Source organism: Solanum stenotomum, chromosome 2 (genome assembly GCF_019186545.1).
Source record: "Solanum stenotomum isolate F172 chromosome 2, ASM1918654v1, whole genome shotgun sequence".
In the NCBI taxonomy this organism is placed as follows: domain Eukaryota; kingdom Viridiplantae; phylum Streptophyta; class Magnoliopsida; order Solanales; family Solanaceae; genus Solanum; species Solanum stenotomum.
This window is the reverse complement of record NC_064283.1, coordinates 52,314,458-52,336,134: the sequence shown is the minus strand read 5'-3', so window position 1 is coordinate 52,336,134 and position 21,677 is coordinate 52,314,458. Positions and strand designations below refer to the sequence as shown.

Sequence of the window (21,677 nt, the reverse complement as noted above, 5' to 3'; positions counted from 1 at the left end):
GTTAATCAAACAATAGCTAAACTATCTTTTATTAATCACGAATACAAATAAATAATAAAGGAGAAGAAAGAATAAACCACAATTCTTCGGCCTCCACGGCGGCTCTTCTAAAGTTCCTAAGCTAGAAGAAAATTTATATTGTCTTGTATCTTGGTTCTTGACCTCCTCTCTAATAATTATTTCTATGCACTATTTATAGATGTAGGAACCCTAAAATAAAATAATTGAGTTCAAGACAAATTAGGAAATTAAAACCCAATTAAATTGGGTTTTCCGTATTGTACGCGTGATTTCTCGATATTTCTGGTGAGCCGCCTTCCATAATAATATGAGCCATCCAACTGCTGACACGTGGCAGCAGTAGTACCCAATTTCAATTTGCAAATTGTTCGCAGCCTTTTTCCTCATATATACAAATATATTATTTTATTAAATTTAATTCATTAAGTTGTCTGCTTGATTTCCTTCTTGAACCTTTCACTTTAATTCGTTTAAGCTTCAAACTTCTCCAATTTCCCACCAATTTAATCCTACAAATAAAATACCCAATTTAGCATAATCCATCAAATTAATGCTCAAAAAGGACAAATATAAATAATAAATGTGATGAAATAATGATTAAAAATATGTATTTTTAGCCTCACATCAGTTATGGCTATAGTTTATATAATTGCACTCCATAGCAAAATTTTAGTTTGCTTTGAAGCTGTCTTTCTGTATATCTCGGTATTCCTTCAATTTAATATACATTTTGATTTTTTTTAAATAAAATAAAAAGGCGGTAATTTCAGTTAGAAAAAATGGAAAAAAATCACTGAAGTCACGCACATTATGTTTCAATCAAATTTCCTTCATTCTATGTCTTCTTCAACAGTAAGAAATCCATTGTAACTCAGTTCAGAAAATCGATCAAGTTGTTGACGGTACAATACAAACATTAGAGATCATATTGATTTTAGAGATAACTACAAGAGGTAATTTCATGATGAAAAAAATACTCTGATTTTATTTTTTTCTGGTCGAAATTGGTGTTCAGCGTGTATTCAAAATCAAATTTCCTTTTAAACTTTCATCAATTTCAATTGAATGTAGATTTAGAGGTGTATATTTTGTTCGTAATAGAGTTTAACACTTATGATTTGTATAGTTAATTTGAATTCTAAGAAAATTTGTGATTTGCAATTTTTTGGATGAAATTGTTGATTATTTTGAATTTTTGATCGCAGATTCGCTTTTTTCACAGTAATATTTTTGTTCGGATTTGTATATTTGGTGTCGGAACTATGAATGAAGATGAAATTGTATTAAAATTTGTTAAGAGTTTATACGTATAGGTGTTTTGATATGATTCACTAAAATATGTATAATTCATATATGAAGTTGTTGACTATTTATTTCGAATTTGTATATTTATATCGTGCAGCTTCATCCTAATTTTGGATATATGATTCTATATATTTTTATATAATTTTGTAAATTGTATATTTGTATATAGATTTAATTTGTATATATAATCGTTTATATAAGTGTATATTTAGAATATGTATATAAATGAAAAACTAAATTCGTTGTAAGTTATATACATATACCTATTAGTGTTGTTGTGAGATGTATAAGTATATGAAAATGTTGACTGTTTATTCAAATTTGTAAGTTATATACATATACATATTAGTGTTGTTATGACTATGAGTTGTATAAGTATATGAAACTGTTGACTGTTTATTCGAATTTGTATATTTATATAGTGCAGGTTCGTCCTTATTTTGGATATTTGATTATGTATATTTATATATAATAGGTATATGTATATGTCAATTATTTTAGGTTTGTCAATTGTATATTTCTATAAAGCTTTAATTTGAGTATATAATCGTTTATATAAGTATATAATGGGAATATGTATATAACTGAAAAACTGAATTCGCTATAATTTGTATAAGTATATGTTCTTTTGTTGTTGAGATTCTCAATCATATAAATGTATATGTATATATAATTTAATTTTTTTTATACAGAAATTCTAAAAATGGCTTCATTAGCTGTGTTGGTTATGCATTCTGGTAGATGGGACAGTGACAATTATTACATTGATTATACAATTAAGGGGGAGATTTTTAAAGAAAGTTCACTGTATAAGGAGTTGTATAATGTTATTGCAATGCAACTCGGGGTTGATATGAATGTGATTAAGCTAAAAATTGAGTATAAGGTTGAAGAAAGCAACACACCAATGTTGATTCACAACGACATGGGTGTTAGAGTGTATATCATGCTTAAAAAGGCTGCAAATGACTTCAACAAGTATCCAATTTGTATAAGCAAACTGGATAATAGTAACAATACCACTAAACTGTATGAAAGTTCAAATCAGGAGAAAGGTATAGTTAGATCTATTTGTATAGATGGTATTGCTGAATTTGATACTAGGTAGATGACAATTGCTGAATTGGTAGAGCCGTTTTGTGTTTTGGGGTTAGGGAGCTGCGATGGAGTCATTTCAGATCCATGTAATAAGTACGTGGAGATTGACCAAGTGTATAAGTACAAAGCCACTTTGAAATCTATGATGGAAAAGTATACAATTGAAAAGATATTTCAATATAGGACAGTGAGGTCAAATGCAATCAGGTAAATAGTTTGTACATACAAATACATAACTGTATATTTTGTTTTAATTATTCTTATATTGATGTGTTATGCTTTATTTGTTGATGTAGTTATACGCTGGAATGTATTTATGATGAATGTGAGTGGTTAATGAAAGCATCAACTATCAACCAAGTCTGGAATGCTTAGGATCCGAGCATTTAATACAAATCATACTTGTCCTTTGAAGGATAAACTATATTCACAAAAACATTCAACAAGCATGCTGATTGGTGGGATTGTTAAGCCTAAGCTTGTTGATCACAAGAGAAAATATACACCTTCTGATATTCGGAGTGATGTGAAAATATATTTGGGAGTTGATGTTAATTACTCGTTGCCTTGGAGGGCTAAAGAGAAGGCTTTGATTTCCTTGAGGGGCACCACTTCTACATCTTACAACAAACTTCTTGCATACTTGTATATGATGCATATTACATATCCAGGCTCGCATATACGTCTGAAGAAAATCGACAAAAATGAGTTCTTATATCTTTTTGTTGCGTTGAATAGTTTCATACAAGGCTTTGATTATTGCAGGCCTGTAATCGTTGTTGATGGAAGTCACCTAAGAGGACAGTATAATGGGACGTTTATGGCTGCAAGTACAATGGATGGAGCAGGTATGTTTCAGTGTATTTTTGAATGTATATTTTTTATTTTATGTTAATTTGTATATAAATAAAAAATGTAGGACATATTTTTCCACTGACCTATGGTATATTGATTAAGAAAATGACGTCGCTTGGACTTGGTTCTTTGTACAACTAAGGGAGGCTTATGGGGAAAGGATTAAGATGTGTGTTGTCTCTAATAGAAATGAGAGCATTATAAAGGCAGTGACAAGAGTGTATAATAATGTATCGCATTATGCTTGTATGTGGCATATGTGGGGTAATGTTGAAAAGAAATTTAGAAAATCCTCCAAGGAGCTAAGTCCTGTATTTTATACAATGGCAAAGACATGCAATAAACTTAAGTTTGATAGGCTACTGGATACTGTAGAAAAGATTGATGTAGGTGTTAAAGAATATTTGGAGCTAGCTGGATATGATAAGTGGTCTAGGTGTACTCATCGGGGATGGGCTATGACGTCTAATATTGCAGAGAGTATAAATGTTGCACTAGTGTCTGCGAGGGATTATCAATTTTAAATTTTCTGAAAGAGGTTAGACTGATGTTTGGGAGATGGAATCATGACAACAAACATGAAGCAACATGCACATTTACTCCGTTGATTGAAAATTTTCAGAATATACTGGTCGAAAATGAAGCAATGAGCACACGAATGGAGGTATGTTTTATGTATATCTAATATTGATTAATCAGTAATTAATTGTTTTAAAATTGTATAAAGCTATGCGCACAGTTAGAATTAATACATATACAATTGCATAAACTTATACATATACATAAATATGTTTGTATGAAACAGATTATGCCGTCAACTGAATATATACACAATGTGACTGATGATGATAGGATTTTTGTGGTCTGTTTAAAGAATAAAACATGCAGCTGTGAAAAGTTTCAATACGAAGAAATACCATGTGAACATGCTTGGGCTGTACTAAAGCGGAAAAGTCTAGTAGCTAATGGATATTGCTCGAATTTGTATAAATCAATGACAGTTTTGAAGATTTATGAGATACCAATTTATCCATTGCCTGATGTAGTAGAATGGGTGATACCTGAATACATAATGTATGATGAAGTTTAGCCTCCAAAAGTCAAAAGACCTCCAGGAAGGTCAAAAAAGAAATCTCGTACAAAAATAACACGTGAATTGCTTGGTCTCTAAAGAAATCATACATATAGCACATGTGGAGTTGCAGGTCACAATAGGCGTTCATGTAGAAACAGGCCTCAAGAAATTTAATGAGCTCTTTCGATTATATTGGAGTGTCATATTGTATTTTATAGATATTTGAATGTTATTCGCAACTGGTTTTGTGTTTAAAACTATATGAGTTGGAATAGTGATGATGGAATAAATTAGTTATGTCCTATTAACAGTGAGCATTTTTACTCTTCTTTTTGTATTCATTCTCTTGTATATAGTATGAGTAATCGTTGTTGTATATATTGTCCATCATATACAGAAATTGTATATGTATAAGTTATATTGAACATATTATTCTCTTTGTATTCATGCTAGTACAAATAATTCTATGTGTATTTGTTCTATTGAAATATTTTTCTCTTTAACAGAAAATGTATATGTACACTCTATATTTATACTTTATGAACGATTGTATAAGCTGGCTAGATTTATATAGTTAATGTATAAATATACATTGTTATTTAAGTGGTTTGTATATTTATACTTTATGAACGATTGTATAAGCCTAACAATGTATATACATCTATGTACTCAGCATAAAACATACTCCTAGATTTATACAGTTAATGTATAAATATACATTGTTATTTAAGTGGTTTGTATATTGATACTTTATGAACGATTGTATAAGCCTAGCAATGTATATTTATATACTCAACATAAAACATACTCCTAGATTTATACAGTTAATGTATAAATATATGTTGTTATTTAAGTGGTTTATATATTTATACTTTATGAACGACTGAATAAGCCTAACAAATATATATATATATACACTCGACATAAAATATACTCCTAGATTTATACAGTTAATATATAAATATACATTGTATAAGTTGGTTTGTATAATTATTAAAGTGTTAAACTGCATATATAATGAAATTAACAAAAAATAAAGAAGTGAAAGACTTAAATGATCAAACGAGTATATTACAACCAAAAAATTGAAAAGTTCAAAACATTCAAGGTTATTATGCATGTCATTTACATGTACAAAAAAAACAGAAATTTAGTACTACTGTTTTAATTAATTGTGATCCTTTCACTACTATCGCAATCCCTGTGAATCCTGATTGGCCTTTCTGGTGCCTCGCTGTCACTAGTGGCATCGACTTGGATCTTTTGCATTCCATAATTTCACAATAATGCAGCATATCGAATACGTGTGAACTCTGAATCAAAGAAATTTGGAACCCCATTTCCATTACTGATATGATCTACATAAGCAGCAACATATCCATAATCGCTGAAAATAAAACACATCAAAGTTTATGGTCATTATAAAATTAACAATAACAATAGAAATAAAAATAACCATAATAAAACTTACAAGCTTCCTTCAGTTTGTTGTGGTATATCCTTGGCATAAATCATTTCAAATGAGTCAAATTCAGAGTGGGACTTATATTTCAGGTGTGAAGATATGTCAATGTCTTTCTTTCCGTAAAAACCAAACTTAGATAGATACATGAAAATAAGTTGTACATATTTCTTGATCTCATTTTCAACTTTGGAATCGTGTAGTGCACCACCACTAAAAGAATCATAGATCGGTATACATCTATCATTAACGGACACAACAATCAAAATCTAGTGAAAGATCTCTTTGACGTTAACATGAATGAGAATGTTATCAACTGTGTGCCAAGGTGCAGCAACATGCATTTTGTATCCATTAATGTACTCAAGAATCGACTCCTCCGTACCGTCCTTATTGATATTACTTTCAAAGTTACAATAAGCATCCCAAATGTTGTGAATCAAATTATTAAAATTGCAATCGGCACTGATAAAATTGAATGTGTTGTTGTCAGAGTACTTGGTTTTTTTACGTATGTAATACAAAATGACATCTATGTGTTGTAAAAATAAGTAGTTATAATTTGTATAAAATTGTTATTTATATCGAATATATCAATTGTATAATGAAATAAATAATATCACGCTTACCGAGTCATCAAGTAATTGATCTTTGTATGCAAGCTTATAGAACCAATTCTTATTTTGGACAATGACAATTTCAAAATGAACCACATTTGTAAGACATCCTTTTTTCTTTTTGTATCGCTCTTCTTTGTCCTTCCTAACAAAATCAAAATCAAAGTAGAGCTTTATACAAATATACGTATATATAATTAAATCTGTATATTTAGTAAGTACAAAACGATTTACTTTGTGTTATGCTTAACAAGCAGGCCTTCATTTAACCATTTCCAGAAATGCATATACAGAGTTGTAAGATCCACATACGACATTGAAACAAATGGATGTTTCAAATCAAACGTGAAAGGAAACCTTGATGAACTACCTGAAATGTATAAAGTCATAGATAATCATTATAAGACTAACATTTATTGGTATGTCTGTATTATTGTGTAAACAATAAATTTTGTTGTACCAGACTCTGATCCAAATAATGTCACATAAGGCGATGTGTTGAATGGGCCTAGACGCCTTTCCCTAGGAATTGGTAATGGTGTGTGCTCGTCTACAGCTAACAAAGGATGTAACACCATGCTTCTTTCTGGATTAAGGTTTGATTGGTCATCATGTACCATCTGAAAAGGTGTTGGACACATGAAAACTTCTTCAACAACTAATTTATTGGCATCAGATGATCCTGGTTTGTTTGTATCTGTAAATTTTTCTTTTTTCATCTTTTCAGTTTGATCGTATATAACATTCAATAAATTCTGCTATTGTATAAATAATAAACAAAAAAGAATTCAAATGATCAGATTATATACAATTATAAAGTCAAATTTATGAAGATAAAAATTGAGAACTACATACAAATGATGAATTGTTGAAGTTTGCTTGATCATTCATGAATTGGGATCCCTCTTTGTTAACTTCAATTGGAACATCTTGACAATCCTCCTTCTAAATATATAATAGATGTAATATAAACAAATATTTGTATATTATAAAAAAAAATAGTTATTGACAAATTCAAACCTCAGAAGTGTTTTCAACCTCAGAAATGTTTGAAAACTCTTATGTGTTCTGAACCTCAAAAGTGATTGGAACCTCAGAATTGTTGTGAACCTGCAGCAACATATTAATAATAATTATGTCTACATAATTATACAATTTGTTATACAAATTGAATGTTGATATTAAATTATACAACTGACAATTATACATGTGTTGGATAGTTAGTTAATTGTATATGTGTACTGACCATATTTGTATACATATATGTATATGTATGTTATTTATTTGGAAAAATTTAAATTGTATATGTATGTTTAGTTTATTTGTATATAGCAATTGATAATGTTATTTATAACACAAAATTAATAAATTATTTGTGGCTCGAGAGTGTTGAATTATTGATCTAAAGGGATAAATCCTGAGTGTCCAGCTGGAGACTGTAAATGTGACTGGTGAATACTAACTTCTGAATTAAATAATAGGACTGTTAAGAAAATATACATTATATACAAAACGTCATAAAAATTTGAATGATCAACAAGATAAATAAGTATAATACCTCTTGATTATTTAGATCATTATAAACAGATTGACAGCTCAATTCAGAAGGTGAATGTCGAGAAGGTTCTTCGAACTGATCGACACTGATTGTTGGCACTTTATGTGTAACTTCTACACCATCGCCCTGAAGTGAAAACATTAATTGTATATTTGTATTTTTATGTATAAAATATATGTATTGATCTCTATTAACAGATCTTAGCCTCCACATTCTTGGTTTTGATAGAATCCAATACAACTTTGAAGTTCTTTTCAATTAAGTTCCTTAAATCAGTAAACTGTTTCTCCATCTGAAATTGGACATATATAGGTAACTTTAATGTTAAATATACAAATTAAATAGTAGTTGAATAAAAGGAAAATTAAAAAAAATCAATATCGATATTTTGAATTGATCAAACTCATCACGCGATACTAAAATCAGGTGACTTGCTGGTGGATGGTATTTTAGAAGCAACACTTGATTTAATCTCAACATTTTGCTTAATGCATGTATAGAAACCAACATTAGCACATTGTTTAGCTTGCCTCTTTAGAAGTGGTGACTTGGGTCTTTTTGGAACATTGGCATGTCGAGGAGATTTTCTTAAACAAGGCTGCTTTGAAATAACCTTGGGTGGTGTCTTATTCTGAATAGGAGTGACTGTATGCCTTGATTACTTCTTAGGAAGAGACGAACAAGTATCAACTTTTTCTTTTCCCTTGTTATTTTTTGGATGTGGAGAATCCTGAAAATCATCCGAATTATTTACAGATGATATTTCTGTTGGAGATTGATCTGATTGAACATACTCAGGAGGCAATTCAAGAATCTTAAGTTCCATTGGAGTTGGACTTAGATTCTGAAAAATAAGTAGCAAATTATAAACACGTTCATATTGACATATTCATTAATAAACCATTCAAATATGATGTATGCATTTGTATAATTTTGTGCAATTGTATTTTTCTAGATGAACATCATACAAAAGATTTTCTTATACAAATGCAAAAATTTATACATAAACAATGCACAAAATTATACAGCGAAGAACTTATACATACATATATACATTGCACAAACTTATATGTATACTTATACAGTGTATAAGCTTATAGATATATTTATGGGATCTCTATATTTATATAGTTCACAGACTTACATGTATATTTATACATTGGCAAAAACTTATATATATATATATATATATATATATATATATATATATGGCGCACATTTATACATATATTTTCCTAGAGCACAAACTGATACATATATTTATATAATTATATATTTATATAGTTATAGATATACTATATTTATACAGAGAATAAACAGCTTATACATATATTTATACAGTGCATACCAGATTGTTATCGTCTCTGAACATGCCCTACGCAAAGTACTCTAGACGAGGGAAATTCTTTTTTGTCTTCCTATTGAGGATCCTAGGGATGTGGTCAGATACTTTAACAACAATATACTCACCAAAATTCGAACAACATTCATAAAATCATACTTTCAAAGCAAGTGAAAAACCATATAACCAGTAATACTTCCCATCATGTTTAATCTCGTTGTGCAAATGTAGAATCAGAAGGTCAAAAGCCTTTTTGCCCCATGGATAGTCAATGTATTTGCCCGATTCAACTAAAGCAAAGTCTTTTCTATCAATTACAGTAATTGTTGGTTCTTTAGAAAGGATGAATGAATGTATGTAGAACAATATAGCAAACTTCACAGCATCATCATCATTATCCCCCCAAACCTTGTTAGAAAAATTGTCAACCAATTGTTTCTTGGCGATGGCTTTTCCGACACCAAAATACTGAAGAATAATCATGTTTGGTTCTTCAGTATTAAAGATAAAATCATTCTTATTGTCTGAACATTTTAGCCCAGCAATGATAGTTTTTAGTTACAATTATAAGTTTTGTTGATATTCTCATGTATATAAACAAAATATAGTTTTATGTATATAAGCAAAAAATAATTGGGAAAATTGTACATAATGGAAAATTATTAATTCAAATTAAATGGTATAACCACACTTTGATTTAATTGTGCCCTGTAGCAAACTGTTTGCGAATCGCCTCTCTCCCTCAAACTCTCGCTCGCCACTCTCCCTCTCTCGCTCGCTCTCTCTGTCGCTCACCTCTCTCGCTTTATACAAACAGAAATGTATAAATTGTATTTCTGTTTGTATAAAGCAAGAGAAAATTGTATATACACATGCAAATACATATATCTTCGTCCTATACACTTATAATTATACAATCAAATATTTCTCTGTCCAGATCTCTTTTGCCTTTCTCTCTTTCTTGCTTTATACAAACACAAATTATACAAAATACAATGTATAATTTATGTTTGTATAAAGCGAGAGAGAGAACGATATTTGATATACAAACGTTTTATTTCGATTCAATTGTATACAAATTCAAATTTTATACAGATATACAAACACATAAAATTAAATTGAGAGACTTTCAACGATTTATACAAATGAGAGACTGACAACAATTTATACAAATGGTCTGCCAGCGAAATTATACAAATCTGAAGAGGAGCCAGCGAATTATACAATTGTTTCTTTTGTATATATGTATAGCGAAAAAGCCTAGTCATAACATGTTTGCTATGGAGCGCAATTACGCAAACTTTGTTATAGCATATAAATATGAATTTTATGTTTGCTATATGTAAAAGTTGCTCAAAATAATTTATGTATACATACTACAGTTATCATATACATCAACTAAATTTACACGTCAATTTTTTGAACAAATTTATGTATACATACAGTATATTAATTTTTGTATTAGTAATTGCAACTATAATTGTTAATATTTTTATGTATACAAATAAATATAATGTGTGTATAGGTATTGCGGTTTCTAATAAAAATCATCATTTTTTATAATTTGACTAATTATTGCTAATCACCTGATAATTAATACGCGTTAATTGGGGATTGAAAATATGTTTTCATGCCTTAAAAATAATCACATTTTTTTAAATGAGTTAATTAAAAGATAAAAAATATTTTTTTTCCCTTCTTTAAATTTGGTGTAACCTTTTTTTAATGGGCTAATTAAGGGATAACTTCTTTTTTTTCATTCCTTAAAAGTAGCTACAAGTTTTTTAATAGGCTAATTAGAGACAATATGCTAATTAAATTAATTAATTAGTGTTGATTGGTTAAAAAATTTAGGGAAAATTGTATGAAATAGCAAACTATAATTCAAATTGAATGCTATAGCCATAGTTTATTTTAATTGTAATTCACAGCAAATATACCCTTTTTTGTCATCTAATTCGATATACAATTAATCATTTTATACATTTCGGTATAGAATATGTTTGTAACTTATAAAGTGAGAGAAAAGTATATTTACAAATATAAATACATATATTTTTGTCATATACACTTATAATTATACAAATACAGATTTTATTATACAAACTAGTATACGTACCCGCGCGTTGCGCATACATTTAAAATATAATCATTTTAAATTTAAAATAACTAATAAGAATTATTATTCACTTTGTGATATATTTAAATAATACTCTCCGTTCCATATTAGTTGATCATCTTACTAAAATTAGTTGTTCCATATTAGATACATTTAACATATGTTTTATTCGAAATATACTTTACTATTTATAATAGAAAAAATGATTTAAAGGTAAAACTAAACTTAGTTAGTACAAACACTATATAAGATCGATTTTCTCAATGTGTTTATTAGATATTTTAAATTTTGATTTGAACTATATTAAAATACATATGAATTTTCTAAAGAAGATAATGGAACTTCTTAATAGACTAAAATAACGGAGAAATAATATAGTAATTATACATTACATCATATGATGCCATAGCCATATAAAATTATTAATTCAAAATTAAACTAAACAAAATCCCTCACTCAAATCACATAAAAAATTCATTCATTATTAATTTTCACATTGTATATAAGTATTACTTCATCAACTAATGTTTTAAAATGGATTATTTATTTTATTATCTAATCTACTTTATATTTTTTCTTCTGGAAAATTTGATAAAGGAAAAGTATAACGTACTCTCTAATTAACTGTAATTACATGTGTTTTTTTTTTTTGCAAAATACAATTTTGTAATATTTATTTTTAAAAGAATCTTTTAGTTGGTTACTCTTTTTTATTTTTATTTTTTGGTTAATTTAAGAAACATATACAAAAGAATTTTAAATTATTTTTTGAATTTTAAAATTGTTGAATTTTTGTTAGTATCTTATTATGTTGAAAGAAATACAATTTGTGTTATATAATTGGTTCAATTTACTAATTTTTACTTAATCAGGTTTTAGAGTTTGTGTTTGAGTGGGAATGTAATGGAAAGTTTCAAAACTGTCAATTTAGATTCTCATTTTTATTTAAATATATAATTTAATTATTATTTTTAATTTTTAATTTTTATTATTAAAAAATATCATTAAATATTTAATTTTTAATTTTTATCTTTATATAAATATTAAAATTTAAAATTTGTGTAATATAATTTGTTTTATTTATTAATTTTTAATTAATTAGATTTTAGAGTTTGTGTTTGAGTGGGAATGTAATGGGAAGTTTTAAAACTCCTTACTTATATCACCATTTTTATTTAAATAAATAATTTTTTAAATTTTTAATTTTAAAATAGATCATTCAAAATAGATTAGTCAAAAATTTAATATTTAATTTTTATCTTAAATAAAAATTACTAATTTTAAATAATTTTAATTAATTAAAATTACTCATTTTTAAAACTGATGACTATTTTAAAATAATTAACTACAATTACATGCGCCTTTTTTTTTTTTTGCAAAATACAATTTTGTAATATTTATTTTAAAAGAATTATTTTGTTGGTTACTCTTTTTATTTATTTTTGGTTAATTTAAGATACATGTATAAAAGAATTTCAAATTATTTTTTTAATTTTAAAATTGTTGAATTTGTATAGTGCTGACATGTGTCACTTTTTACTTCTCCTATTAATCGCTCAAAATTCAAAATTGTAAGCAATTAATATAAGCTATACATATTTTTTTTTAAATTTCATTTTAATTGATATTTTTTAAACCAACTATCCAGATATAACTTTGATTTTTAATTTAAAAGTATTTTACCATCTCCGATTCGAATAAGAATTAGTTAATTTGATTTAACAAAGTAAACTTTTAAGCGTATTTTATAGAAATATAATAACATAACATAAAAATAGGTTCTAAACCTGATTTTTAGTGTATAAAGAGAGTTATATATCATTTTCATAAAAATACACTTTGTATAAGTGAATTCATGGGATAGTTATTATTTTATTATATAACTGTAGCATATATTGATAATTAAGTGTGCATTTTCTCCCTCATATGAAAACTCTTCCTTCTCTCTTATTTTTTCTTTTCTGTTAATGGGTTAATTAAGATGAAGTGTAGCAAACATGTCTGAATATCGCTGTTAAATTTTAAAAAAATAATAATAAGAGAAGAGAAATTTAAAATTATAACAATTAATCAAGTTATTTGCATACACACTTTAATATAAAAAATAAAAAGAAAAATAGTAACTCAACTAATAATTAAGTTATAATTTATGCTCACAACAATTATTCTTCAATGCAACTCGTGGGTCAAATTAAATTTAGCATATCAAAAGTCAATTGTCTTTCATATTTGTTCCCTCATCATTCAGGGTAGAACAGTTCCAAAATCACAACAAATACGAATAAACTTAAATACAATGTCAAATTTGATTTTTTAAAAAGAGCCCAAAAAAATTAAAGCACAGTTTTCATTTTTTTAAAAATATTCCAAAACGTAAAAATATATAAATAATTACATTTTATATATTACTTTTCAAATTCTAAATTTTGTTGTAAGAGTTTGAAAAAATGCTTGAGATCTCTGAGCTTCATTCAAACCTTGCAAAGTATGATTTGCATACATTAGTCTTCAGACTTTAGATGATCAACCTTTAAATATATTTTGAATATCTTCATAAATATGAAATGCTTCAGTTCTCAGCTTTCTGATCAAATCGACTCTAAGCGTTCTTTAAAGCAATAAAAAATACATAATATGAGAGAAGTGTCTCTACAAATTGGTCAATAATAAAGGTGGATTATGATTTGACTAAACCTTACATACAATTGCATAAGGTCTTGGTCTCTGATTACGCGCATCCAATTGTTAAAATAATATTGCTCGGAGATAATTGTCCTTAGTTGCAACATTACAATAGTCCATCACAATTACATATGGTCATCAATCAATCACCCAATAAATTTATGTTATATTAGTTACTTTTTTATTATTGATAAATTCAAGATTAAAATTTTATGGATTTAAATTAGAAATTCTTATCTCAACTATAAATACATATTTAATTAATATGCTCATCAACATATTTATTTTCTTATAATCCATAGTAGAGAAACAGTAAGTAAAAGGATATAGAAAAATAATTCATTAGCATTCGAGGTAATGAAGTGAATGCATTACCTTCTAAGAAATTAATTAATTTTCTAACTTTAACTTTATCCATGGACACGTACAAATCTTGAGACCTATTTCTTTTGACTCTGTCACTTAGATGTCGTTAGAAAACAGAGAAAAACTATAACGCAGATAACACTTTAAAATAAGCAAAGAAAATACTTACATGAAATGGCACAAGTGGCTATATAGCTAAATATATATATGCTCCCAAAAGCTTGCTCCCTGTAGCTGTTTTTGAAGTATATCAAACAGGAAGAGAAAATTAAGAAAATGAATGGCATCTTTGATTATTCAATAATAAAAAATAAATCCAACCATTAAAACATTACAAATAATGAAATAACGTGCATATTTATTTTCTTTTGAATTTTTGAATTTCATTAATGTTATGACTTCATCAACGTACGTAGAATCTAACTGCACATAATACATGTTATTATTGTAATTTAGATAAATGAAATGATTCCTTCCTTTCTAGTTTTCTAACCAAACGTCGTGGATCAAATAATTTAAATTTTATAATAATAAAACAAAATAAAAAATAATATAATCATGTCAAATTAATATTGTAGAAAACACAAACGAAATATCATCAAATTGAAGACGACTAACCAATGCTTGAGTTATAGTTGAACAAATTTATTGAAGACGATTGATCAATGCTTGAGTTGTAGTTGAACAACTTCATGACTAAAAATAATTTTTAAAAAAATCCATGGAATGATATGAACGTGAATAGAAGTCTTACATTATGTTGGGTTTTAAAAGGTGTGAATGGAAAATGAAGAGTTGCGACTTTTATGAAGAGTTGTGATTTTGATGAAAAGTTGCGACTTTTATGAAGAGTTGTTACTTTTATGAAAAGTTGCGAGTTTTATGAAAAGTTGTGACTTTTATGAAAGGTGGTGACCTTTCCGAAAGATTGTGACTTTTCCAATGGTTTGTGACCTTTCCGGTAAGGCACAATAAGAACATTTTCACACTACCCTTTGTTTTTTATAAATTGAGGAATTTTCTCTCATTTTAAAAATAGAATTTTTCTGGACTTCTTCTACTACTAAATCTAGTATTCTACATGTACTTTACTGCCGTTGAGTGGCTCGCTGACACCAACGTTTTGGGTATCAATACACTGGTGATTGAGATCATTCTATCCTAGGAGGACATATTCCAAATCAAATCTCGGATACTAGAGGGAAATAATTTCCTTAAGGGAACACTGTGCATTCAGTGAGCTTGATCTTCTTTCTGTTTTTCCAGATTCTGGTATGTGTTACAGATTTTAGATTTGTGAATTAATTTATGTTCTTCTGTTCTTCACTGGTTCATTAAACTTTGGTAACTTCGTGTTTCTGCAAAGTTTGTTGGAATCAGTAAGATTCTTTAAACACAGATTGACAACAATTCTTCTTTAAGAAAAAAATATTTCGTATATTTTATCTAATTTGTTTTTGATTCTAGTTTCTCTACTAGTTTTAATTTTCTAGTTGTGAAAATGTTCTTAAACTTTATTGTGTCTTACGAAGTTCTTCAAAGTTTTGTTCTAAGTATCTTGAGAATACAAGACGAACAACAATCTTAAGGAAATTATTATACTGTTGGTATTTCTTGTATTCTACTGATTGAGAGAAATAGATCATGGAAGTAGAAGTTTAAGGCATTACTTCTCCATAATTTGGTGCTTTGTTTAGCAAGGTCGAAGTGAGAATGTACAGAAAAAATTGGTGCTATTTCGGTTAAAGATTACACCAGGTAATCTTCTTATTATTTATCTAAGGAGGAAAATAGTTTCTAAGAGTTAACAATTTTGATTTTTTATCATGTATATCTTTGGAAAATGATCTGCAAACCATTTGTTGTGGAATGAATTTTTCTTGGCAAATAGTATTGCCTTTAAAATTCTTTAGTTTGCAAAATGAGAGATGCACATTTTTGTTTGATAAATAGTATGTCAAAATGTTATAGTTGGAAGACTATTTGAAAAGAAAAACATTTCTATGTGATAAAGAATATGTTTAATTATGTTTGGAGACTAAAAAAAAAAAAAAAAACTTTTGTAGTTTTGTACTTCATGTGAAATTTGATTGCGTCTGATTTTTGTAGGCTAAAAACTTTTGTAGTTTATTACTTTGGATAAATCAGACTATGCAATTGGTTTGAAAAATTATGAAAACTTCACACAGTAAGTCAATGTTGTACTTTTGACTTTCTATAAACTCACTGTTATATAGAAACAAATTGTACAAAATTTTTTTTGTCTTTATTGTTAGTATTCTAAATACTAAGTGGTATGTCTATATGTGATAGATTGAAAAATACCAGTGACTTAGAGTTGTGATTTTGTGCCTGTATGAATGAATTTTGACACTATGTAAATATTGTCAAAGAGAATTGAAGCAATATAATTCTTTTGTAGAATAATATTTCCGAAAGAGGTTTCATAGTGCCAATGACATTTTGATAGTCTGGAAAAATATGTGGAAAAACTATTTTCAAATACTTGAAAAATATTTTTGAGATCATATTTAAAATGTGGGGGTTCTTTGCTTATGATAAAGATAAAATTAGATTTGGTGTCTAATTTAATTTTGGAGCAAAATATATGAAATTCAATGATACTTTTGTATTATGTTAGACCCACAAAATTCTTGGAGTATATATTTTGTATTGTGGTTGTTGAGTTTTTGTATTACTAGTATATGGTGTGACTAGTATGAAACTACCAAATTCTATATATACTTGTTCAAAATAATTGTGTTCTTTTATGAAAAAGTGTCACTTAAAATGTTGTGATTTTTCATGAAAAGATATGTCTATTATGATAAAAATATTTGCATAGACCTGAATATTGGTGAATAGTCATTTGTTATGTTCTGTAAAAAAGAAACATTTGGATTATATTGCCTTTATTGGACCCGATGAAACTTTGTTCATGGGTAGTTCTATAACTATCAAATTGAAAGTTATGGAAAGGTCCTGCTGATAAGGACATTTGACAAGGTGATGACTCTAAACAATGTTTGTGTCACACAAAATTGTAAGAAATAGGAACAAAATATTAGTGAGAAAAAAGCTACCTCGCGAAGAGCTTTTCAAACTCAATATTTTTATTTTTTCTTACTTGCTTGAGTCAAAGTTTGTGACAAGAACACTTGGGGCATGTCAATTACAAAACCTTGTAAGGAAAAACTGATCAACTTAGAAGTTTTGTCTAACTTTGAGTGCAATAAATAAAAAAAAAATGTCAAGTTTGTGTGAAATCTAAGTATGCTGAACATTCTTATAAATCTGTTGAAAGGAATTCTAATCCCTTAGAATTGATTTACACTGACATTTGTGATATGAAGTCAACACCATCTCATGGTGGAAAAAAATATTTCGTAACTTTCATTGACAATTGCATTAGAAATGACTATGTCTATTTGCTGAATGGTAAGGATGAAGCAATAGAAACGTCTAGACAATATAATATTGAAGTTGAAAATCAGTTGGGAAAAAGATAAGAAGTAATAGGGATGGAGAGTATAAATCTCATTTTGCAAAAATATGTTTGTAAAGTGGAATTATCCATCAAACTGCTGCCCTATTCACCTCAATCTAATGAAAAAAAAAACTTAACTTTGAAGGAAATGGTCAATGCATTACTTATGAGTTCTGGTTTACCACAAAACTTGTGTGGAGGAACTATCCTTACTTCAAAAGGGAACAACAAAAAGTTTTGCCTTTTCATAAAGAAAGCAATAAAAAATTTTATTTTTCCAGGACACAATCTATTCCATATGAGAAATGGAAATGAAGGAAATCCAACTTGAAATATTTCAAAGTGTGGGGGTGTCTAGCCAAAGTCCAAGTTCCTATTTCTAAAAGGATTAAAATAGGACCTAAGACAGTGGACTGTAATATTAGACTTGAGTAGTCTAGTGAAAGGTCTAAACGACCTTGGAAAGAATAAAAGGATAATGTACTTAATAAAGATATTCCGAGGTATAGTAAATGTCAAAGGACATCTACTTTCTTCGAATATGATTTTGTAATATTTCTTGTGTCTTCTATAGACTCATCCTTTTGGACAGATGGTGTTAATAGTGAGATTGGTTCAATCTTGAGCAATCCTATTGGAAGTTGGTTGATCTTCCCCCAGGAAATAAACTTTTGGGTTCAAAGTGAATCCTCAAAAGGAAAATGAAAGTCGATGGAATTGTTGACAGATATAAAGCAAGACAAAAAACAAGGTCTTGATCTTTTCGGCACATACTTGCTAGTAACTAGAATTACATTCATTTGGATGTTAATTTTGTTAGTTGTGGTATATGACCTCCAAATTCATCAAATGAATGTGAAAACAACTCTCTTAAATGTTGAATTAGAGGAAGAAATTTACATGGAACAACCCGAGGGTTTTGTGGTTCCTGGTAAAGAAAAGAAAGTGTGCGAACTTGTTGAGTTATTTTATGGACTAAAACAAGCACCCAAACAATGACATAAGATATTTGACCAAACTATGTTGGTAAATGGATTTAAGAATGATGGAAGTGATAAATGTGTTTACATTAAAATCACTAGGTCATTGTTTGTTTGTATAATTGGTGATATGCTGATCATCAATAGAGACACTAATGACATAAATGCTACTAAACGTATGTTAAAAAGCAAGTTTGGAATGAAAAATCTTGAAGTTGCTGATGCGATCTTAGGTATAAGAATCCTTAGAACTCCAAGATGTTTAGCATTGTCACGGTCTCATTACATTGAAAAAGTACTTGACTAGTTCAAATATTTGAATTTTAATATTGTCAAGACTCCAATAATGTGAGCTTTACACTTCAAAAGAATGAAGGTGAAAGTGACTCACAATTGGATTATACTAGAGTATTGGGAAGTATGATGTATATCAAAAAGTGTACGCGATCAGATATAGCTTGTGCTATTAATAAACTGAGTCGGTTCACAAATAATCCCAATTAAACTCATTGGATGAAAATGAAAAGAGTTTTGGGGTATTTAAAACATACTCAAAACTATGTCTTGCATTATACAAATATCATACAGTATTGAAAGGATATAGTGATGTAAATTGAATCACCGGGATCAAATAGAGTAAAATCCACAAGTGGATATGTATTTACTCTTGGTGGAAGAGCAGTCTCTTAGAAATTTTCCAAAAAGACATGTATTGCTAGCTCTACAATGATCTCTGAGCTAGGTGCTCTAGATAAGGTCGGTGAACAAGTTGAAAGACTCCAGAATTTCTTGATAGATATTCTTTTTGGCCCAAACCTTTGGCATCGGTATGCATACACTTTGATAGTCAAGATGCAATAGGTAAGGCATGGAGCATGATGTATAATGAAATGTCTCGTCATATAAGACATAGACATGATACCGTTAGAAAACTACTCTCTAGTGGAATTATCACAATTGACTATGTAAAGTCAAAGGATAATGTGTCGGATCCACTTAAAAAAAGGGCCTAACTAGAGGGAAAGTTGAAAGATCATCTAAGGGAATGGATTTACGGCTTAGGACAAGTCATCATGGCGGTAACTCTATCTAGCAGACTGGAGATCCCAAGAGCTAGATTCAAGGAGAAAAACAAAGTTGTGACTGACGGTTCGGCATTGTCAACTAACTCAATCCATTCTCATGATGAAGACAATGCTCAGGAAGGATACATCATTAAGGCTTGTTATAGAGTTAATAAAGCTTAATGTTTTTAATAATTTGCTAAGTTTGGCAGATTTGACCATATAGTGTATCTACGCGATAACACAGTTAGAAATCACCTATGTGAGTGTGAAGTGTAAGCCGCTTCAAAGAGGATGATTGTCAAAAGCCCATCTCTCTATACACTCATGAAACCAGGAGGTGTTCATGGCTGAAACGAACACAACCATAAGAACCATAAACGGTAAAGGGTTAATTGTGTGACATATGATTGTCTAAGTATACACCAAAGCTCGACGGTTCAAAGATATCGCATCTACCGATTGACCGAGTTTATCCGACATATGTTCACTACGGAAAATCCAAGAGGAAACCTACTTATCCAGATGCAATTAATTCTTGCTTGTAAAGTACACATACTTGTCCGTTTCTTTGTCTTAGAGTCATTCCCCATTCATGCGGGGGATTGTTGGGTTTTAAAAGGTGTGAATGGAAAATGAAGAGTTGCGACTTTTATGAAGAGTTGTGATTTTGATGAAAAGTTGCGACTTTTATGAAGAGTTGTTACTTTTATGAAAAGTTGCGAGTTTGATGAAAAGTTGTGACTTTTATGAAAGGTGGTGACCTTTCCGAAAGATTGTGACTTTTCCAAAGGTTTGTGACCTTTCCGGTAAGGCACAATAAGAACCTTTTCACACTACCCTTTGTTTTCTATAAATTGAGGAATTTCCTCTCATTTTAAAAATAGAATTTTTCTGGACTTCTCCTACTACTAAATCTAGTATTCTACATGTACTTTACTGCCGTTGAGTGGCTCGCTGACACCAGCGTTTTGGGTATCAATACACTGGTGATTGAGATCATTCTATCCTAGGAGGACATATTCCAAATCAAACCTCGGATACTAGAGGGAAATAATTTCCTTAAGGGAACACTGTGCATTCAGTGGGCTTGATCTTCTTTCTGTTTTTCCAAATTCTGGTATGTGTTACAGATTTTAGATTTGTGAATTAATTTATGTTCTTCTGTTCTTCACTGGTTCATTAAACTTTGGTAACTTCGTGTTTCTGCAAAGTTTGTTGGAATCAGTAAGATTCTTTAAACACAGATTGACAACAATTCTTCTTTAAGAAAAAAATATTTCGTATATTTTATCTAATTTGTTTTTTATTCTAGTTTCTCTACTAGTTTTAATTTTCTAGTTGTGAAAATGTTCTTAAACTTTATTGTGTCTTACGAAGTTCTTCAAAGTTTTGTTCTAAGTATCTTGAGAATACAAGACGAACAACACATTAAAAACACCTCTTAGAAAGAGAATTATGTGAATGATAAACACACTGTGATGTTTTAAACACGTAACCTAACAGTTTTTTATTAAAAAAATAATTAAAATTCGATTTCATATCTATTGTGATCGTGGGGTTAATATGTGCGGGATTGATGGGATATGGGGAATGGGTTAGAGTGTGCACCTGAGCAAGAAGTTATTTTGGTGTATCTATGTGGT

At 28.8% G+C, this 21,677-nt stretch overlaps 2 pseudogenes; both read left to right on the top strand.

The window, feature by feature from the left end:
* Positions 1 to 2,760: 2,760 nt before the first annotated feature.
* On the top strand, positions 2,761 to 3,654 carry LOC125856091 (uncharacterized; annotated as a pseudogene).
* An 83-nt stretch (positions 3,655 to 3,737) lies between these two features.
* LOC125855556 (uncharacterized) lies at positions 3,738 to 4,528 on the top strand (annotated as a pseudogene).
* Positions 4,529 to 21,677: the final 17,149 nt, after the last annotated feature.